Genomic DNA, 22112 nt, shown 5'->3' on the forward strand with positions numbered 1-22112 from the left:
ACAATGCAGCCTTTAAAAGGAAAGGAATCCTGTCACATGCTATAGCATGGATGAAACTTGAGGATATCGTGCTAAGTGAAATAAGCCAGTCACAAGAAGACAAATACTGCATGATTCCACTTATATGAGGCATCTAAAGTAGTCAAATTCTTAGAAAATACAGTAGTGGTTGCCAGGAGTTCGGGGAGAGGGGTAAGAGGAGAGTTACTTAATGGGTATAAAGCTCCATATCGATAAGATGACAAAGTCCTTGAGATCTGTATCACACAAAGTGAATATACTTAACACCACTGAATTGTCCACTTAAAAACGGTTAAGATGAGAAATTTGTGTTATGTATTTTTTAACCAAGTTTTTTCAAAAGGAGCATGTGAACTTAATGTTAATACTATATATTTATTTCATCTAACATGTCCAAAATACTATCACCACAACCTATAATCAATATAATGACTATTGATGAGATATTATATATTCTTTTTCTTAAGGTCTTTGAAATCTGTGTATTTTATACCTATAGCACCTGTCAACCCAGACTGGACACCTTTCTGGTGTTCAACAGCCACACGTGGTTAGTGGTTACTGTCCTGGACAGCCAAGGTCTAGATTATAAAATAATCACAGTAGAACAATGCTGAGTAGGCTTTAAGTGCCAACCACTGTTGTGCATCCTTCACACGGAATGACTCATTTAATCCTCATAACAGCCCTATGAGATTGGCACAATTATTGCCCCTGTCACACATGAAGAAACCGAAGCCCAGAAAGCTTGAGTAGCTTGCCTGAGGTCACACCCCATCGTGTCCGTGAATAGAAAGCTGAACCCGGGTGTTCTGGCTCCAGAACCCTGCCTTAACCACTGTGCAATAGGTGCCCCTGTAGATCTCTCCCTAGGATTCCCTTTCTGGCCCTTGGGGAGTCTGCATGGACCTGGTGGGTCTTAGGGCAGCAGGGACATGGCTGAGCCACCAGGGAGCCGGTGTGGCTTGTCTTTCCCTGCCATTCCCGAGAAGCATAGCAGAGGCGCTGGCTGGTCGTTCTGAGAAGCAGAAAGAAAACCCGTGCTTGCTTCACAACCCCCAGCATCGTCTTCCAATCTTCTCTGCATTTCCATTAAAAGAGGCAATGGGTCTGGGCAAATCAAGATGAAACACAGATAGGAGAGAAAGCCTGTCCCAACTCATGCATCTAATAAGGACTTGCTGCCAGGACCTCACTGGTGAGTGCTCTGCATTCCAATAACTTTCTCTTGGGTTCTCCTTAAGAAAGATTTCTTCGTTTCCTGGGACTTCACGGAGATTATGCTGACAACTTTCTCATTAATTATTAAATTATGCTCTATCACAAAATGATTGCATTTGCTTCCTATCTAGACACTCCCCGTCATTGATGAAAACTCTCATTTAAACTAATATGCTTTTAACTTGCTTCATTTCAACACCTCCGTGGAGGCTACTAATGAGCTGACTGTTCGCCCAGCTGGTCCCTTGGCCCTTCCTTGTGTTCTCTGTTCCAAGACCAATCTTGCTGAGTAGGAAAGGGGAGGACTCGCCATTTGAATTGGAGTCTAGGCTGGAGACTTCCTGCGGGATGTGTACACTTAAACACGCAACTTTGAGTCTGAGCCCCTCACAAACGTGAGGCTCCACTTGCTGCTTCCAGAACCACAAAAATTGCCTAGGAGGGCTGCCACAGGAGTAAAACAGCCTCCCAGTTTCAACTGGGTAGCTTCCTGAGTCAGGTAATTATACCCAGATTCCCTTTACAGGGACCTCCTAATTATTAGTTAATAAAGAGATGATTCTAGGCTGTGACCCAAAAGGCTGGCAGGATCATAACTGTGGAGCTGGAGAAGTGCCTCCTCCCAGATGTTGTCCTCTCCTGGCAAGGAGACAAGGTGCTTTGGAAGGACCCTTCTTTGTTGCTTTTGGAGAATAGCATTTGCCAAGGAACTCATCTTCCTGGCGCTGTCTTCTTCGGGGTGTCAGATGGGTCACTTCACTGGAGTGCTGTGAATCAGGTCAGTCTGTTCCTCTGATTAACCCTGATCTCATTCTGTTGGCAGCAGGCAGTAGCCTGAGGCCCTGCTGCCTTCTGAAGGCTGCCCACTCATGCCAGGGGTACTGGGAACAGGAAGAGCTGACTGAGCTCACACCATGATCCAGGCTCATTTCTAAGTGCTCTTGAAACCGGTCTCAAATTTTTACATAGGCATTATTTTACTTCCCTCCCTGTTTTACAGATCAGGAAACTGAGGCTCACCGGGGTTATGCCCATCGCCCAACCCTACACAACTAATGTAATTAGGAGAGCTGGGACTTGAACCTACGTCTCTCTGGCTCCAGAGCCTAAAGGCTAAACTCCTCTGCCATACCGCTAGGGGTTAGCAGGCCAGAAGGGGAATGGTCTGGCCAGGACCCAGCTAGATTATCTAAGGACACCTATTTTCAACCATATGGATGATGCGTCATGCTCTTGGCCTCTGATCAGGGGCATATACAATAATCATAGCTTCCCTTCCCCATCCAAGCCATATTCATTAGATTAGGGATGTGCCCAATATCCCAGCCAGAACAACGGGAGGTCTTCCCTAGGAATTTTCCAACTGGAATTGAAGACAAGAGGAGCCTTTTCTACTCCAGGAGTGCAACAAGATAGATAAGAACTCTAAGTGGCCATAGGCTGTGGTCTGGCTTGTGGAGAAGGGTAAAAAGATAATGCTTGATAATATACAGAGAAAGGGAAAAATTCCAATGGCATTTGAGCTCCTGATTCAAATTTCTGGGGTACACCCTTGTATTTCCCACAATTCAGCTATGTAAGCAAGTGAATTTCCCCTTTTCACCCCAAATAATCCTACTTCAGTTTCTATCACTTGTGATAAAACCACACTAAAACACCTTGCACTGGAATTTGGTCTACTAAGGACGATGCAGAGCTTCTCAAGGGCTTTAATGTGCACTGGAGAGAAGGAGGAGTGGGGAGGGGACACTGTAAGCAGGACGACAAACAAGGAGCCGCTTGCTGTGTGAGCAGCATCAGTGGCCCCACAGAGAGATGATGAGGGCTGGAACCAAGGCAGTTGGGGATGGAGTCAACTTGGGAGAAGTGCTCTGATTTGGCAAATTGATTAAAATTAGGGAGACGATACAGGAGGTACCCAGGATGGTTCTCAAGTAGATGGCGATACCATTAGCTGAACAAAAAAGCATAGGAGGCACAGCCGACTCAGAGGAGGTAAGCGGAGAAGCAATAGGTAACACGCTTGGCCGTGGTACTTGACGCAAGTTCAGCTGTGTGGGGCTCCTTTAAGCTGACACAATGGGTTTTGGCGCCAGTGACGAAGGTGTGTTCTGGCAATCACCTGCTGGTCACAGCCTTGGTCCTGAGTCACTCACCCTGACCTGTGCCTCACACCTCTTTCCATCCTGCTTTCAGCTCTCCCAGTTGCCAGGTGGCCTCATTTTGTCCTTGCGTCACCTGCAGATTTGTCAGAACTGGCATTGTCTTCCTGGTAGAACGGAGGCTCCTTTCCATGGAAATCTGTCCTTCCTGCTGCTCAGCTGAATCGAGCCACGTCGGACAACTCGCTCCCTGGAGTGGTGGGGATGGATGGCTAGCACTGTTAAAAACAAACAGCAGGATCCTGCTGTGGAAATCTGACGCCAGCCAGTTTGGCTGCTTATAATTATTAGGTTCTGTGCCGGGCATCTGTAGCCTACCGTGGCTAATGATGAGGAGCATTGTAGATCTTCTCCGCTAAGACTGCCCGACTAAGGCGTATGGCCAGGTTGCACCGAAAGCAAGAGCTAGACCAAATCCAGATCCTGTTATACGTGCTGACATTTATTAATAAGCAGGCATTACGATAATGCACAATCTTTTTTTTTTCTAAGTTTGATGAAATCTCTGCTCTCTGACATATGCTTTGCACGATGAGATAATGTGCTAGTGGCGGAATTCTAGTCAAAATCAGGCAACAGCCTCATCTGTTCATTGCAGCACACAGATAAGGTGGAGCCAGTGGCTTGACAGGCCGTTGTGAAGGGTTTACGCCGTTGAACTTGAAAAGTCCTTACACTGTGTTCATGTAAGCATGGAGGACCTATCTTGTATTGTATTTCTGGCCATCCACATATCTCCTGCAGCATTTATTCCACCAACAAAAAGTCATTTCTAAACCCATTATGCAGTGAGCAGACCCTCCACTGCTGATGGAAGATAAAGATTGCTAAGGTTCTACTCAGGAATAAACCCATGCGTGTGTAGTCAACTAATACTTGACAAGGAAGCTAAGGAGACTCAATGCGGAAAGGATAGTCTTTACAATAAATGGTTTTGGAAAAACCAGATAACCACATGCCGAAGACTAAAATTGGATCCCTATCTAAGACCACTCACAAAAATTAACTCAAAGTGAATTAAACGCTTAAATGTAAGATACAAAAATGTAGAACTGCTAGAAGAAAACATAGGGGAAAAGCTCCTTGACACTGGTCTTGGCAAAGATTTTTTCAGCTAGGAACACTAAGCACAAATGATAAAAGCAAAAATAAACATGTGGGACTATACCAGACTAAAAAGCTTTTGCACAGCAAAGAAACAACAGCACAATAAAAAGGCAACCTACCAAATGGGAAAAATATATTTGCAAATCATCTCTATGATAAGGTCTTAGTATCCAAAATATATAAGGAAGTCATACAACTCAGTAGCAAGAAAATACAAAAAATTCAATTAAAAGTTGGCAAAGGACTTGAAACATTTTTCCAAAGAAGACCTACAACTGGCCAAGGGGTCCACAAACAGATGCTCAACGTCACTAATCATCAGACACTTGCAAATCAAACCACACACCTGTTAGAATGGCTATCATCAAAAACACAAAAGATAACAAGGGTTGGTGAGGAAGTGGAGAAAAGGGAACCCGTATATGCTGTTGGTGGGAATGCAAATTTATATAGCCACTATGGAAAACAACATGGAATTTCCTCAAAAAAATAAAAATAGAACTACAGTATGATCCAGCAATCTCCCTTCTGGGTGCATATCTGCAGGAAATGAAATCACTATCTGGGAGAGATATTTGTAATCCCATGTTCATTGCAGCATTATTCACAATAGCCAAGACGTGGAAACAACCTAAGTTGAACAGGCAGAGAAAATGAGTATTTGTGAATAGGTAAGGAAAATATGGTATATATGTGCAGTTGAATTTATTATTCAGCCACAAAAAAAAGAAAGAAATTTTGTCTTTGGGACAAATAGATGGGCCATGGGGGCGTTATGCTAAGTGAAATAAGTCACTCGCAGAACTCAGAGAAATAGAGACTAGAATCATGGTTGCCAGAGGCTGCGGGGTGGGCGAAATGAGAGATGTTGGTCAAAGGGTACAAACTCCCAGTTATGAGATGAATGAGTTCTGGGGATCTAATGTACAGCGTGGTGACCGTAATCAACAATACTGTGTTATATACTTGGAAGTTGTTGATAGAGTAGATCATAAATTTTATCATCACAAAAAAAAAATTTTATCATCACAAAAAAGTGGTAATTATGTGAGGGGATGTTAACTGACTTTATTGTGGTAACCATAGTACCATGGAGATGTTTATCAAATCATTATATTGTACATCTTAAATTTGCATATAAGTTAGTAATATCCCAGTAACACTGGGGGTGGCTGGGGGAGTCACCAAAGCTCTTGTAGGAGCTACCCTTGAGTGTAGATTTTTCCAATTAAAGTCTCTCAAAGATTACAAAACAGGGATCCCTGGGTGGCGCAGCGGTTTAGTGCCTGTCTTTGGCCCAGGGCGCGATCCTGGAGACCCGGGATCGAATCCCACGTCAGGCTCCCAGTGCATGGAGCCTGCTCCTCCCTCTGCCTGTGTCTCTGCCTCTCTCTCTCTCTCTCTCTCTGTGATGACTATCATAAATAAATAAAAATTAAAAAAAAGAAAAGATTACAAAACATTCTGGAATGTGTAGTGCTGATGAGGGCACTTTGAACATTAAGACAATGCTCCTAGGATATAGGTTAGAACCAACATATACATCTTTTGGTCTATAAATACAATAAATAAATAAATGGTAAAATAATGTACAGATATATGTAACTCATACCACATGCTCGCCTCGGAAACTTTTCATAAGCTGTTCTCTGTGCGCAGTGTCTTTACCCCTTTCTCACACATTTGCCTCATTGACTCTTGTTCCATCTTCAGGATTTGGAATAGCTGTCACCTCCTTTAGGAAGCCTTCCCGGATCCTCTACTATCCCCATCAAGGCCAAGTTGAGTGACTATCCCTTGTCTTCTGCATCTTTATAGCATCTTGTGCTAACTTCTTGTCATTGGAAGTCAATCAGCCAGTCTGTCCCTTTCACTTGACGGGAATTCCCAGTCCCTTTCTCTGTAATGCCAGCAGAATACCTGGTGGTTAGTAGATGCTTGTTTGTTTGTAAAATTGAATTTAACTCAAAAGAGGAAACCAGTTTGGTTTTCTTTCCTCCTTGTTTTCCATCCATGTACTGGCAAAGGAATCACCAAAGATTATTTGTTGACCAGAGGAGGACAGCCATCGAGAAGGGGCTGAATGGGACACTGCCCTAGATAGCTCACAAATCTGAGAATAATTTGGAAGTGACCAAACATAGAAACATTTTAAATTTGTTTTCACTTTAAATGTTCCACGTGTTCACTGGTTTGCTCTCAGGGAGCTGGAGTAGCGGCAAAAGTCTCCTGTGTTGACTGATCGCTGATATTTATCTTGAGGAAAAGAAAGTGACCAGAGGCCTTATTCATTTGATGCTTCCCTATGGGTCATGCAATTCCTCATGGAGTAAAGGTCAGTGAGGGGCTGTCAGCCAGACAGACAGCCCACTGGGAGGCCGCTGACTTCATTTTGTCCACCAAATACACAGACTCGGGCTTGACATTTGCCAAAGTACAGCTAAACAAATGGTGGTAAAATGATGCTCACGTATCCAGCCCCACATCGAAGTGGCTAAATAGGGATTTAGTGTTAGAATATAGACTTAACGAAAATTTGGAGACACAGGTCATGTATTTGGAGATATTTTTCCTTTTGCAGCTCTGAATCTGTCATTTTAAATAAGACCAGACCCATATCTCATTGGGCATTTCATCTCACTTAAATAAATAGTGAAGGAAAGAGGGTGATGTGGAATTCATGCATTCAAAATACGTGGAGTTTATGTTTGGGGATTATGTGGAAAATATTCCCAGTGAATGATTGCTGTCCCCTGAGGTTCCAGGAAAGGAACTGGAGGCCGACAAGGGATCTGTTTCTCTTCTGCATCTATATCCACAGCCCCAACATTCCCGCCAACCCTCAACCCTCTTAACCTTATAAAATACCACAATGTCGTAAAATCACACCGGGCTCGGCATGGAAAACAATGCAAGAGAATTCTACAACATAAAGTTGAAAGCCATAGTTCTAGGAAAAAGACTGGGTAGCAGCTGCTAAGGATCCCTGGGCCTGCCTTCAGGTGGAGCTGGACAGGTGAGTATGGCCTGGGGCTTGCTGCGGGGAGCAAGGAATCCTCTGAAGAGCTCTTGGATAAAGTTTCTTTCAACGAAGGTCATTCTGCGAATGAAATCTGGTGTGTCTGTCTTCTTTGCTCTGGTAAGTAGCAAAAAAAAAAAAAAAAAAAAAAAAAATCAGAGATGATTTTAAAAGGCTCCAAAGCCTTCATCCAAAATTCAGAATGTTTCAGGCTTTAGACAGGGAACTCAGGAGCTGATCCCGGACCTGTGATAACATCCCCCCCCGAGGGACTATTGCCTAGTGTCACTATCTTAAGAAGAAAAAGTTTGATTTCCACTCCCCCATTTAGGAAATCAAGAACCAGCGCACAATTTCAGGCTCGGAATCCTGGTTCTCTCCAGATGAACCTGTGCCAACCCATTCGCACCTGCATCTTCTTCCCAGAGATTTTAAGACTCCGTGTGTGTCTTTTCATTTTCTCTTCCTTTCTGCGTTGTGCTGAAGGCAGTGTTGGCTTCATTGCTCCTGTTGATACCCACTGTGGTGAACTAAGACAGAATCACAGCTAAGGGCTAAGACTTGTGGACGGGAGAAACGTGGTTAAAATCCTACCTCCGGCGCTCTTTGGCTGTTAGTTGGATACCAGGAAGCTGCTTAACCTCTCTGAACCTCACTCATTCAGCTCTAAGCCCTCCTGCAGGGTTGTCCTAAGACTTAAATTGAGGCTATGCAGTCACTGGAACTTGCAGAATGCTTGCTCTGTGCCAAGAGTACATTAAAAGTTCTACAGGAAGGGTTATTCTATCAAACAGAGGAAGCTGAGGCTTATTTTATGAGGAAACAGGCCCAGGAAAGCTAAGTCCCTGGAGCCATATTGCAATCAAATGGAGAGGCTGGCATCCAGTGAGTGGTCTGACCCCCGGTACCCTTAACTCCTCTGCTGTGATGGCTCAGTAGGTGGCCAGTGGAAGGTTTTGCATGGTTTCTGACACAGAGCGAGCTCTCGGTGGAAGTAACTATGATGTCGGAGCAACGATGACGACAAAGGAGGATCCAGCTTTCAAACAAGTGGAAAGGGGAGGAAGACCACTGAGCGATGTGGCTGTCGGGGATTACGTGTGTGCTGCTCCTGAGCCCGCAGCTCGGTCAACAGCCTTGTAAGTAGAATCACAAGTGTAACTGGCTCAGAGCTTTTCCAAATGTTACAAATCCCTTCTCTACAGCCTCTAGGCCAGTGGTGCAGTAGCACTAATGTTTTAGGCCAGGTTCCTTGGGAAACTTGCACAGATCTCCATCTTCGTGCTCAGAAAATTTATTGGTAATCTCGAGATTATCGTCCGTGGGGAATACAGGGAGCAGGAGTGGCAGAGGGAAGGACTGCAGTGCTATGCAGTCCTAACAAAAGCCTCAGTCTATCCCACAGGGAATGTTGAGGCTGATAGTCTGTGGTGGGTGGAATTCTAAGATAGCCGCACGATCCCTGCCCTCTGGTGTACACGCCCTGTGAAACTCCTTTACTTTCAGCGTAGGCAGAAACTGTAGATGTGATGGGATATCGCACTCGTGATTAGGTTACTAAGAGGTTGACTTGGATGGAGTTAATCAAAAGAGAGATTATCTGGGTGGGCCTGACCTAATCAGATGATCCCCTAAACAAGCCTGTGGTCTTCCAGAAAGTGAGATTCAAAGCATGAGTGGGAATATGGGGCGGGGGGGGGGGGGCACATGGCAGGAAGCAGCAGGCAGTCTCTAGAAAGGCAAGCATGGTCCCTGGTGGATAGCCAGCCAGGAAATGGGAGCGCAGTCCTACAGCCAAAGGACTGAATTCAGCCAACACTGAACTGAACTTGAAAGAAGACCCTAAGCTTCAGATGAGACCACAGCCCTGGCTGGCACTTTAATGTCAGCCTGGGGTGAGCCCTGAGCAGAAGACCCAGTTGCGCCAAGCCTGGACTTCTGACCTACAGAGCTGTGAGACCATGAGAAATGTAGTTTTTACTTAAATTTTTAAAGCTAAACCTTTAATTTTGAGATAATTGGTGATTCATTTGCAACTGTCAGAGACAATACAGAGAGACCCTGTGCGCCCTTTACCAAGTTTCCCTCGATGGTAACATGTTGCCGAGCTTTACTACAAATCACGACTAAGGTCTGGACGTTGAGGCAGTCAAGCTACAGAACATTTCCATCACCACGCTGACGTCTTCCTTTTGTCCTTTCATGGCCATGCCCCCTTGCCTCCTGCGAATTATGTGATTATCAGGGAGCCCCCACTGCAAGGGCAGCATCTGTAGGACAGAGCTTAGAGCTTGAAGAGAGACCTCCTCTTTCACATGTCTGCCGTTCACCCAAACTGCTCATTTCTTCTCGTGGTGGTTCTCTCAAGAGGACCAGCTCAGCGGAGGAACATGGGGCGGGGAGGGGGGGGTGTTCAGTATGTACTTGCTGAATTGAACTGAACTAAATGTGGTTCAGCCAGGGTATTGCTTTACTGTTATTCCTTGTAATTAAATCTGTCTCTCTGGGACTTCTCTTCTCCTTGCTCCCACTTACCTCAATATTAGAAAACCCGTCCCCTCTCCTTGCTTGCCTGTGCTTAACCGCAGATTTATGGGAAGCAGGAGCCCTGGTCACTCAGGGCCACTCAGGGCCACTCAGGACTCCTGGAAACCAAGTCTGTGCACCAGAGTGATCCTTCCAGGCTCTCAGGGCACTTCTTGGTCTGGATGGTGATAGCCTTGAGGGCAGGGATTGAGCTGTCTTGGTGATGAGGGTGGGGGGCATGGCACTCCAGTCCCAGCTCATCCAGGGACAGAGGAGTATTTGTTTAATCAATAAGTGCTAACATTTGTTAGATGTGAAGGCCCCAGGAAGTCATTCCAAGAACACAAACTGGCATCCCAGGGTTCAAGTTGCCCAATCCCATCCATCACCACCACCAACCCCCACCACACACCCAACTGCCAAAGACTGAACTCCTTACCTTCCTTTCGAATCTTCTCCTGAAGCCTTCTCTGAGTCCCTTCTATGTCACTCCACAGCCTGGGCATCCACTCTCAGCATTCTGTTCTGGAGCCCTCCTTCCTCCCCTCTTCTGGCCAAGGATGCTTGTTCATACCTGTTGTATCTCCATTTATAATAGCCAGCTGGGAGTTCCTTTCAATCCCAACCCTGTCTGCCTCTGAGTACTATCTGCTCCACCTCCTCACCGTGAAGACCCAGCCTTGCAGCCTCCTGCCTCACATTCAGGAGCTTTGGTGGTGTTGTCGACAGTGAGAGGAGTGGCTTCTGAGTGTTCCTAGGGAGTTGTGAGGATGTGCTGGACGCTTGGTTGAAAGAAGAGGCCTTCAGAGTAGAGGTTTCTAGGAATCACCTTTGAGAGGAACTAGAAAGGCATAGAAATAATGGCAGATCATACATTGCTCTTTGCCAAGGATTCAGCTCCCATCACATCCTATAAAAAATAAATTTCCTATAAATTTATTATTTATAAATTTATTATTTATAAAAATATAAATGTTTTATTTACTATTATTTATTATTATTTATTTAATATTTTTATAAATATATTTTTATATTTATTTTTCTGTAAATTTTTTATTTATAAAAATAAAACCGCTCTTAAGATCATACCCACTCCTCCAAGGTTGGCAGTGGAAGGAGATCCTCCGTGTGGATAAGGTGCTTCATGGCCCCAATTCCCAGGGAATGGCTGCCGCTTCGAACGTCCTGCCCAAACCCTGTCCATGAGTCTGCTCTCTGCGTCCAGGCCATCCCAAGGGAGCTTGCTGGAGAACAGACAATCCTTAACGAGAGCACTTAGACGCCAGGGATCCCAGGCTCCTCTACTGTGTGCTCCCGCAGCATCAGCATTTCCCCAGTCCAACGGCATAGACGGCCATTTGAACCCTATGAGAACCAGTGGCTGTCATAGGTCTGCCCTCCCTAGACTGTGTCTGAGTCATTCATCCCCATATTATAGATCAGAGCTGAGTGACTGCCACGGGAGAGATGCTCAAAATAGGTTTGTTGGGCGAATGAATTTTGCTTACGGCTCAGGGATGGCAAAAGAGAAAACGGGCCCAGAAAGCTAGTCCTGGCTGAGGAATGGGGCCCGCAAAGTGTAACGTGCTCATTCCTCCAGCTTGCATTCTTCTCCAGGGTCTCCCTGCTCAGCTCCTGGATTATCTCCACATCTTTTCCTTCCCGCCTGGCATACTCCGACATGGCTACGCTTCTCAGGACAGACCCTCGGTGTGAGGGAGAGACAGGAGATCTGTCTCGTGGTGTCGAAATTCACTCTCTAAGTTTCCAGATTCTGACATGAGGGGCTACATCTCTCCTGGTTAATAGATTCTGGGACTGTCCGCCTCTTGCGAGGTGTGCACTTGCTCTAGGTCGGAAGGGAACATTGAGAATTAGCAAGAAGGAGAAAGTAGTCAGTTAACAGTGACTGTGGGTGGGTGGGCGTGGCGAGCAGGAAGGAAGGCACCTGTGAGGTGTATGTGCCCACGGCCTCAGCAGGACAACCTGTTTTTATATAACAAAAAGGCTAAGATCCACGCTTCGGGGGATTTACGTCATATGTACTATGTAAGGATTTAAGGCTTCCCTTGGTAGCCTTCACACCTAGGACTCCACTACAGAGACTTGAGGAGCGGGAGATTTTAATAATTCGTATCCATATCCGATGTGATTTCTCTTCTGAGATATAACAGAAGCTGAAGGAAGCAATTACAACGGGAAGGTATTTCTCAATGACTCAACTTGATCATTTGTTTTTTTAAATTTTAGAATCTTAATGTGAGCCCGTAATGGGACGCTGTGCCATCTGTCAGGCATCACTCCCAAGCACTGGCAACGGTGATAGATAAACCAGGGACAGTCCAGATTGTTCCTCCTCACCTGGGCCCGAAACATGCCCCAGAGGGAGTCTGGCTCACCAAAGACACCAGGACCCTCGACATTGGAGCTCCTGATGGGAAACCAAGAAGGCTCTTTGGAGCACCCACGAGGGCTGTGGGTGATGTAGCTGAGGAAGGGCACGCGTGGACGTAGGTTGGTTCTGGGGATGTTTTGCATCAGAGGTAGAGGACGATCTGATCCACTTCACTTCACCAGCCCCCGGCCGGGAACTGCAGACCTGGAGAGACAATGACAAAATGCCTGGAAAGCTAAAACAAAAGTTGGGGGGTAGCCGCGTGGAGGGAGGGTGAGGAGTCACTGCTGGAGTGACATGGGAAAGGCACAGGGCCACGTACTCCCAGTGAAGTACAGCTACTGCCCGTGAGTGCTCAGACCACCCGGGAATTTCTAGTCCTCTTCCGTACTCTGAGACCAAACAGTGCATGCGACATTTCTTTCTCTTTCTTTCTTTCTTTCTTTCTTTCTTTCTTTCTTTCTTTCTTTCTTTCTTTCTTTCTTTCTTTTCTTTCTTTCTTTCTTTCTTTCTTTCTTTCTTTCTTTCTTTTGAAGGGCAGAGACACAGGCAGAGGGAGAAGCAGGCCCCACGCAGGGAGCCCAACGTGGGACTCTATCCCGGTTCTCCAGGATCACACCCCAGGCTGCAGGCGGCGCTAAACCGCTGCGCCACCGGGGCTGCCCAAGTGCAACATTTCTAAAACTGACTTGTTTGAAAACCGCTAGAAACAGAAAGATGGAGATGGGTTTTGACTTAAACATGGAAAGGAGGGTTTCTCTCTGGCCTCGGAATGTGACCAGTAAATGAAACAAAGCGGGCATGAGTGCATTGCCTCACTCAGAATGCCTCCACTCATCTTCCCACGCTTTCAGCTGTTTCTCGGACTTCAGAGCATTTGATCTTCCTTCCACTTTCTCCATGGGCAGCACATCTTGAAGGTGAAGAACACCATCCTGGTTGATGGGCAAAGATGGACTACCCAGGAAGTGTTTATTTTCCTACTGTTTAAAAAATCCTTCCACTAGAAGAATAAACAAAGGAAAACCTCCAAGGATGGTTTAAGAAATGTGCTGATGATGACTTGGGGAGAGGAAAACCCGTTCCACATCCTCTGTCATCCCACTGAGGTCTGAGACAGAAGAATATCGCTTCCCAGTCTCTCCCATGATCTCCTCATCCAATAAATAGTGGTGACAATAGCGGCATAGAATACTCACAGTGACCACTTAATTTATTACCCAAACAGAGGCTCTTTTGAAAGAGAAAGGGGATGCTCGTAATCATCACTCCGGGACAACAGGCTGACACATATGGTCACCCTAATATCAGTGGAAATGGGATCGATTCTCTAGTCGGGCCCAGATTTCAGCCCTAGCTGCTCACATGCTTAGTCACCACATGAAGGTAGACCTGCTATTTCACCTCCAAAGCCCCTCTTTGCTCATGTTATGTCAATGCTCATCTTGCCAGATTGTTACGAGGATTAAAGGAAACAGCGTATGTGAAGTCCCCGGCATTGCACGATGGCGGCATTCCACGTATGCCCACGTTCTTTGCTTCACAGCAATATGGCGGGATTAGTGAATCTGGTTCACCTGCTCATGCACCCATGAGTGAGCTGGGTAAGCATTACTGAATGGAAGAGGTGTCGGACTTCTCCACAGGGGGTGCTTTACCAATTGGTGAAGGTGTATTTGGTTGTCATAATTATTCAGGGGTGGTGGAGGGTGCTACCTGCATTTGGTGAGTGGGTATCGGGGACACTAGACATCTTAGAACATTCAGAAGAGCTGCCCAACATGAAGGATGGCCCCTCATCTTTCATAGCTTCCTAGTGTCCCACTGGACATTCATGTGGATTAAAAATAATAAATTTAAAAAACAGTAACTCTGCATAATGATCTGAGCCTAGAGACCATTTTTATTTTATACATAAATGGAAAGCATTTTTTTGCATCATTCTAATATGCACTGGATTTTCCAGGAATGTGTCAGCTGTATGAATTCAGAGAAAATTGCACTTTGTTCCACATTTTACCAAGAGTGGCTCACCATTTGGGGACCTCTCATCACTAGCAGCCATACCACTGCTGGGCAGTAATGGTGAAATGGGAAGGACATGTTAGTCACGAAGACAACATACCTGTCTTATTTATTAAGTTCAAGGCCCTCACATTCACATGGTTCTCCATATAGCAACACACATCTTACTTTCATGGCTGCTAGGGTGGCCATGCCTAAGGAGTCACATAGTGAAAACCATATTATTTTCTTAACAATTATTTTTTCTTTTATTTCTCTATAACGGTATCATATTTGTGGCAGAAACTGCTAGATGCTTACCAAAAGCTATGCTCTCCTCTCTCTTCTGGACTGCCAACTAGACTCGATTTCCCAGCCACTAGTGCATTTAGTATGGTCATGGGCTGTGTTCTAACGAACGGCACCTGAGAAGAGTGTGACATGCCACTGCCAGGCCTGGCCCATGAAAATCTCCCACGCACAACCCTCCATGTTCTTTCTCTTCCCCACGGATTACTTACCTGCCAGCCCACGATAGGAGCTAGAAGTAATTTCTATTCTGTGTAAGCCTTTAAATATAGGGCTCGTTTGTTTTAGCAATCAGTGTACCCTAACTAAAACAATATGGTCTTCTTCTTCCTCTTTTTTAATACTTATATATGTGGATTTCATTTTAAGGTAGTAAAGAGGACACTTAAAATATCAGCCATGAAAGAGGCCTTCGGTCTGATAGGGTTGAGGGCTACTGGCCAAGACTGTGCAAGTTTTTGTAAGGACCATAAAGAAGAATGGCACGTGGTTGATACCTCATCAAGTTTACGATAAGAGTGTATACAACTACACAGACACGCAAATGTATGAGTTAATTATTAGTTCGAGGTAATGTGTCACACAAATACAATTGGCTTGTATAGATTGGGTGGCCTCCAAACTTTTTTTCACTCTGCAATCCTGTAAGTTAAAAACTTTTTTGAGCAAGCACACTATGTATGTGTATTTCATAGAGTTCAAGATGCTCTCCATTGTACACAACATCATTATCTTATGTCTCATGAAGAAAGAAAAATACTGCTGCCAACTCCATTGGGACATAAGGCTTTCTTGAGGCATCGGTTGTAAAATACATCTTAATATGAGAGCATTAAAATGTGAAGCGATTTATGTCTAAAAACTGGTGCGAATGGGTCATGGACATCTTAATGAATATATTAGGTCTGTTTAATAACACACAAAGATGGGAGTTTTAAAAGGTTGAAATTTTATAAGCAAAACTTCTACTACTTTCATGTTGCACCCCAAAGGATTACCCCCTCTTTGCAGACCACTGGCATAGACAGATCCTCCGTGGGCTCAGAAGAGCAAGGGTTACTATTAGCTGCCCCTGGAAGGCTATGGGAATTAGAACAGCGTTCCAGGTGAAAGAAGTTTTCAGAGGACAGAAACAGGGATGTCTAAATGGTGCTGGCGGCCAGGGAATAAAGCAAGGGGTTACAGCTGACCCAGCTTCTGAGCCTCAGTGTTAGGGCCCATGACAGAGGTAGGGTAGCCAGGAGAGGAAGCTGGTCTTCAGGGAAAAGATTAAAAGAGGGAACGGAGTCCGTCCAGTAGAGCTAATCTTGTACAGGGCAAGCAAATGATAGCTGGGCTCTGGGTTTAACGTCAGCCTGCGGGAAGAACAACACGAGATCTTGGTAGGTGCCACTCAAGGCTGATCTTTATAAGCCAGAAGTGGCCTGGTTTGAAGAGCACAGGTCAGGAGTTCCCGGCTCAAAACATCTCCCGTACCAACTGCCACCGTGCCAGAAGGGTCTTCTTTGAAAATTAATCCCTGTCGGTTAAGGGACTAACGACCCCAATTAAAATGTAATTACCCCTAACAGAAGTAAGGTCTTTTTTTCTTGTGAATTAATACTTCAAAGGGGACAGGTTGCCGAAAGGAAAACACTGTAGAAATGTAACAGGGAAGCTGGAGGTAAGAGAAAGTAGAGGAGAAAAGGTCGTACTAACAGGTGATTGGGAGAGAGAGGATCTATCTGTGTCCATAATCTGCATATACAGGCTTGGATTCTGCACTGAATTCCATGTATACATTTGTGTGTTATATAATTATATATATTAACCACCTTGTGAGAAAATACAGACATTATATATTATATGGTGTAATTTATATACAACACACACATTATATAGTGCAGATATGTATTTCTCAATATGTATGTAATGTATATATTTTTGAGTTTTCTTACAATTTTTCTCCTATGAGAAAAATTATATATATGATATACATAATTATGTCTAATTGGATATGTATAATATTATGTATATTGCATTGTATATGTGTATGGCATAATATGTATATATGTATAATATGAAGCATAACTAGGTATAATTATTATGCATAATTAGTTTATTAAAGAGTAATATAATCATATGTAGCATATATGTGTGTGTGTTTTCTCACAAGGTGGTTTCCAGCAAAAGAAAAAATGTATAACCATTGAAATAACCATTTTGGCATTTTCTAAACTCAAAAACAAGAGTAGAAATCATAACAGAAAAGATCAATAGAGTTGAATATTTTAAAGTTCTGTAAAAAAAAAAGAAAGCACCACCAAAATTAAGATCAAAAGGCAAACTGCAGGAAACATTTGCAGCAGATACAACAAAGAACCACTGTCTTTGCTGTAGAAGGACCTCAAGCAACCCAATGAGAAAAATGCAGAGAACCCGACCCATAAACAGGCAGGCTATGTAGACAGGTCACAAAAGAGAAACTACTGCTAGTCAATGACTACAAGGTCCATGAGGAGGGGAACAGGTCTGGGTGTTCAGCCCTTTTGCCTGGGTCAGTGCTGCTTACCCATTAAGTAAATATTTGTTGAATAATTGATTAAATGAATGAATTAATTAATTTAGAAAAGTCAAGCAAATTAAATATTTTTGTCCATTGCTATAGCAAAGATTTTTTTTTAAAGAAGTAATATCCAACGAGGATAGTAAATACATGTAGTGAAAAGGAGTTTTTCATATGAATTGATGGTCATGCAAGTGGGTGTGACTCTCCAGGGAAGCAATTTGTCAATAATATTAACCTCGATGTAAGAGAGAATTTCAGAGCTCACCTCCTTCCACAGTGTGGGAAGATGATGCCTTCTCGCCAGACCTCATCCCCCCTGGAGTCAGGCAGGGCCGTGTCCTGGCCGACGGGTAGTGGGCAGGGGGGATATATGTCCTTCTATACTGGAGCATTGGAGAGCCTTCCTCTGAGGATGTGAGTCAGAGAGGAGGCCTCGGCTGAGACGATGAAGCCACAAACTGAGCAGTCGGGACTGCTGAGTCCCTGTGGAGAAGACAGCGACTTCAGAGATCTTTCATATCACTAAGAAGTAAATTCTTACCTAGTCAGGTCATTGACATACCAGGGCTGCTTGGTACCACAGCACACCTAGGCTGTTCTAATATACTATGTCATTTTTTTAAAGGAATATCTATTGAGCTAAGCATCTACTATAAAACAGACCCAGACATTCCATTTACAGGGAAGAAAATAATCCTAAATATGGAAAAAGATATTTATACATGAAGATGCTCAGTTAAGATCATTTTAAAAACAGCATTCCCATAATAGAATTATTAGTTGCTGAAGAAAAACATATCACATGCACTTAGTAGATATTTATAAAGAAGATATAATAACATGGGAAAATATTTGTGACTGTCATCCTCAAAAACTTCCTATACATATGAAAAAACTGAAAGGGAAACCATCAAAAATGTTAAAGACTCGTTCTGTTGGGTAGTGAAAATATAATTTTTCTCCCTTACCTTTTTCTACAGTTTGAAGTTTTCTAAATATTTAAAAATAAATTTGCACCAATTATTTGCTTCAACGTGGATGGAACTGGAGGGTATTACGCTGAGTGAAATAAGTCAATTGGAGAAGGACAAACATTATATGGTCTCATTCATTTGGGGAATATAAAAAATAGTGAAAGGGAATAAGGGGAAAGGAGAAAAAATGAGTGGGAAATATCAGAAAGGGAGACAGAACATGAGAGACTCCTAACTCTGGGAAACGAACTAGGGGTGGTGGAAGGGGAGGTGGGCAGGGGGGTTGGGGGTGACTGAGGTGGGCACTTGATGGGATGAGCACTGGGTGTTATTCTATATGTTGGCAAATTGAACACCAATTTTCATAATAAATATTTCCTTCCCAATTACTCAACTGTTAGATTTATAACAAATAGATTATTTCATTATCTCATTGGTAAGAATTTTCTTAATCTGGAAACAGATTTCCCAAGTTACACCAAATTCTGAATGGTGAATGATCTTCGTACTTTTGCCACCTTTTTTTTTGTTTGCATACATGCAGAAAATGCAAATCTTAAAGAAAAAAATTTCTATCCATTCATTTCTTTTAAAAGCATAGCAGGCTGTTTATTGATGCTTTAAAATAAAGAGAATGTGACCTTGAACAAGACCCTCCTCCTCCCTGGAACCCCTGTGCTTGTCTGAACCATGGGGGCTGAGTCTGATGGCCTCTACGACCACTGCCAGCTCTAACAGTCTGTGAGTCTACATACAAAGGACATAAGAAGTTGATAATTTCACAGGTCAAAGATGTCGTTCAACCAGGTTTTGGAAAACACCCACCTCATTAGTATTTGTAAACATGTATCTACGGAAACTGCTTGTGTTTGTGCGATAATCATTTATGGATTTATCTTCGTGCAGTCTTCACAAAGCTAAGATTGTGCCCCGGCCAAGCTTCTAACACCGTATGCTGGAACATAGTTTTGTAACACGTTTGGTGGAATCAAATAAAAAATCGTCCTGACAAATGGAGGTACCATCAGAGTTCCAGAAACTGGATGGTTTCCCTTGAAAACATACCGTACGAATCCTGAGAGTCACAGTCCTCAATAGACACGATTTCAGAAAATTTGAGAAAAATACCCTGGGCTGGTGAACAGAAGAGAAAAACTAATTAAATGCAAGCAGCATCATTTTTCATCCAACCTGGGTCATTGTTGTCCAAGGATTCCGGAATGACCGGCTTGTTCCCTAATTAGCTGTGCTCTCTGGCTCAGAGAGCTCTGGCGTGTGGACAATGAAGGACCTTAATCAGATGACATCAAGGGTCCCTTGCAGCTTTAATAATATGACAATTGAGCTAGCATTTATCTTTGCTATCATTTGATGTCCTTCATCACTGATTAGAAAGAAAAAAGAAAAAAAGGTCAAAACCCAGGTTGTAGGCAAAGAGGCACCTCTGTGCTTGATACTGTCTGATGGGCAGGACTGGAAACTTCCAGCAGACGCTCTTCACTCCTCTCCAGCTGGGCTGTTCCCGCTGCTGGTGCCCGGGACAGAAGCTCGACACGACGTGGCTCAACTGGAGTGGGTGTCCCGTGGCACATGTGAGCGGGTCACTGAGGGGCCGTGGGTCAGCTGGCCAAGGACAGTGGATTCGGGGACTCCGTTGTGGTGAGGACTGTCTACACTTCTGGGGCTCAGGTGCTTGGAAGCGCTCCGTTGAGGCGAGGACACAGTGTGGCCAGCTCTGGGCTCGCGCCGCCACAGCTCAGACCCTTCCTCAAGGTCGGGACCCGGGGGGGACACTGACCGCACCGCTCGGGCCCAGGCCGACATCGGTGCCAGCACCGCCCGGAGTCGGGAGCTGCCGGTGGCTCGAGGGCCGGGGTCTCCGGGGCAGATGTGCGGCCGTTCCTAGCAGAGCCTGAGGCTTTCGGGATGATTTGAAAGTCGCTTCCACGTGGAGGGACCTGGAGGGTATGATGCTGAGTGAAATAGGTCAGTCGGACGACAAATACTCTATGGTCTCATTCATTTGGGGGAATATAAGAAATAGTGAAAGGGAATAAAGGGGAAAGGAGAGAAAATGGGAAATATCAGGGAGGGAGACAGACCATGAAGACTCCTAACTCTGGGAAAGGAACCAGGGGTGGTGGAAGGGGAGGAGGGCGGGGGTGGGGGTGAGGGTGACGGGGTGACGGGCACTGGGGGGGGCACTGGGCGGGATGAGCACTGGGGGTTGTTCTGTATGTTGGCAAATTGAACACCAATAACAAAAATTCACACACAAAAAAGAGTCGTAGGCCGCGGGCCAGGTGCTTGCTGCTCGGCGGCGCTCGCTGGGCGGCGACGGCCGTGCTCGGGGCTCCAGTGCGCTTCCCAGGCCGCGTGTCCTCGAGGGGGGCGCCGCCTGCCCTCCTGACGGCGGGTCCTCGGGGTGACCCGAGGGGAGCTCCCGGGAGGCTGCTCCTCCGCACGCTGCGCCCCTGGGGTCCGCCCGCAGGCTCCTCGCGGGGACGCGCGGCCACACGCCCGGCCGCCCCGCCCTCCGGAGCCGCGGGTGACGGGACAGTGGCCACGGCCCGGGCACAGCCGCCCGCCCGCCACGGAGCCCCAGGCCCGGAGCCCCCGCGCGGCGCCTCCCGCGTGGTCTCCTGAGTGAGGCAGGTCCCTGCGCGGGGGAGGCGAGCGCGGGCCTGAGGGAACTCTGGGGGCCCGGCCGCCCCTGCTGCGCCCGACACGCGGCCCGAGGCCCTGACCCCTGACCCCTGACCCGCCGCCCTGACCCCTGACCCGCCGCCCTCACCTACATTCTGGCAGCAACAGGGCTCCGCCCCGCAGAGCCGCCCCAGCCAACTGCTTCCTCCAGACGCCTCCGGGCGGGTGGGCGGGTGACCAGGATTCCCACACGCGGCTGCGGCCACGGGAGAAACGGAGCGGAGGACGTGGGCCACGGCGGAGGGTTCCCTGAGGGGGGGGAGGCGTCGGGACGGTTCCCTGAGGGGGGGGAAGGCGTCGGGCCGGTTCCCTGAGGGGGGGGAAGGCGTGGGGACGGTTCCCTGAGGGGGGGGAAGGCGTGGGGACGGTTCCCTGAGGGGGGGGAGGCGTCGGGACGGTTCCCTGAGGGGGGGGAAGGCGTGGGGACGGTTCCCTGAGGGGGGGGGAGGCGTCGGGACGGTTCCCTGAGGGGGGGGAAGGCGTCGGGCCGGTTCCCTGAGGGGGGGGAAGGCGTCCGGCCGGTTCCGGGGCATGAGGGCGGAGGTGTCTTCAAAGTGCTCCCGCTGTCCCCCCTTCCGACGCCTGAGAGCTGCTTGTTCGGGGACTTTGCAGGAAGCCCTCGGGCCGCGGGCCGGACGGGAACAGCTGGCGCCGCCGGCCTGCCCTGTGCTCCTGGCCGGCGTGTCCTCGGCGCCTGCTGGTGTTCTGAAGTCCCCGTTGTCCCCAGGCTCCTGGGGCTCCGGAGGGGGCGCAGCGTCTCTGTGCCCAACAGGCTAAGAGGGTGTTTTTCAACCGTGATTAGGTCTTGATCGCGGGGAGGACAGGCCCGCCTGAGGGAGGGGTGGGCCAGGCGGGCAGCGGCGCGGCCGGAGGAGCCAGGAGAAGGGCTCGAGTAGGGCCCTCAGCGCCTCCGACCTCGCTGCGCGCCCGCCCCGGGCCCGCCCGGCCTCCCTCCCGCCCTCCGGGGCCGCATCTGCGGGGCAAGTGGCCTCCCTTCAGGAGCCTCGGGCGCTCACCGGAGCAGTGAGGAAAGTGGGCGATGTCTCCCCGGACGGCTCAGGACTAGAGGAGGCGACACGCGGGAAGGCTCCACGGCCTGGTCCCTCTTGGGCCCACTGAG

At 46.7% G+C, this 22112-nt stretch overlaps 1 long non-coding RNA gene across 11 annotated transcripts; it reads right to left on the reverse strand.

Annotated features, from left to right (window-relative positions):
* Window positions 1-7441: 7441 nt before the first annotated feature.
* On the reverse strand, window positions 7442-20675 carry LOC119866752. Of its 11 annotated transcripts, none has more exons than XR_005381272.1 (9): window positions 20561-20675; window positions 19729-20244; window positions 19352-19420; window positions 17578-17795; window positions 12418-12655; window positions 11146-11300; window positions 10496-10897; window positions 7940-8060; window positions 7442-7647 (listed from the first exon to the last, which is right to left on the reverse strand). It is a non-coding gene; the product is annotated as an uncharacterized LOC119866752 (long non-coding RNA). The 11 variants fall into 11 exon arrangements; XR_005381273.1 differs by having other exon boundaries at window positions 19112-19420; XR_005381276.1 differs by having other exon boundaries at window positions 10496-10630; window positions 10722-10897; window positions 19112-20244.
* Window positions 20676-22112: the final 1437 nt, after the last annotated feature.

This window comes from Canis lupus, chromosome 29 (genome assembly GCF_011100685.1).
Source record: "Canis lupus familiaris isolate Mischka breed German Shepherd chromosome 29, alternate assembly UU_Cfam_GSD_1.0, whole genome shotgun sequence".
NCBI lineage: Eukaryota > Metazoa > Chordata > Mammalia > Carnivora > Canidae > Canis > Canis lupus.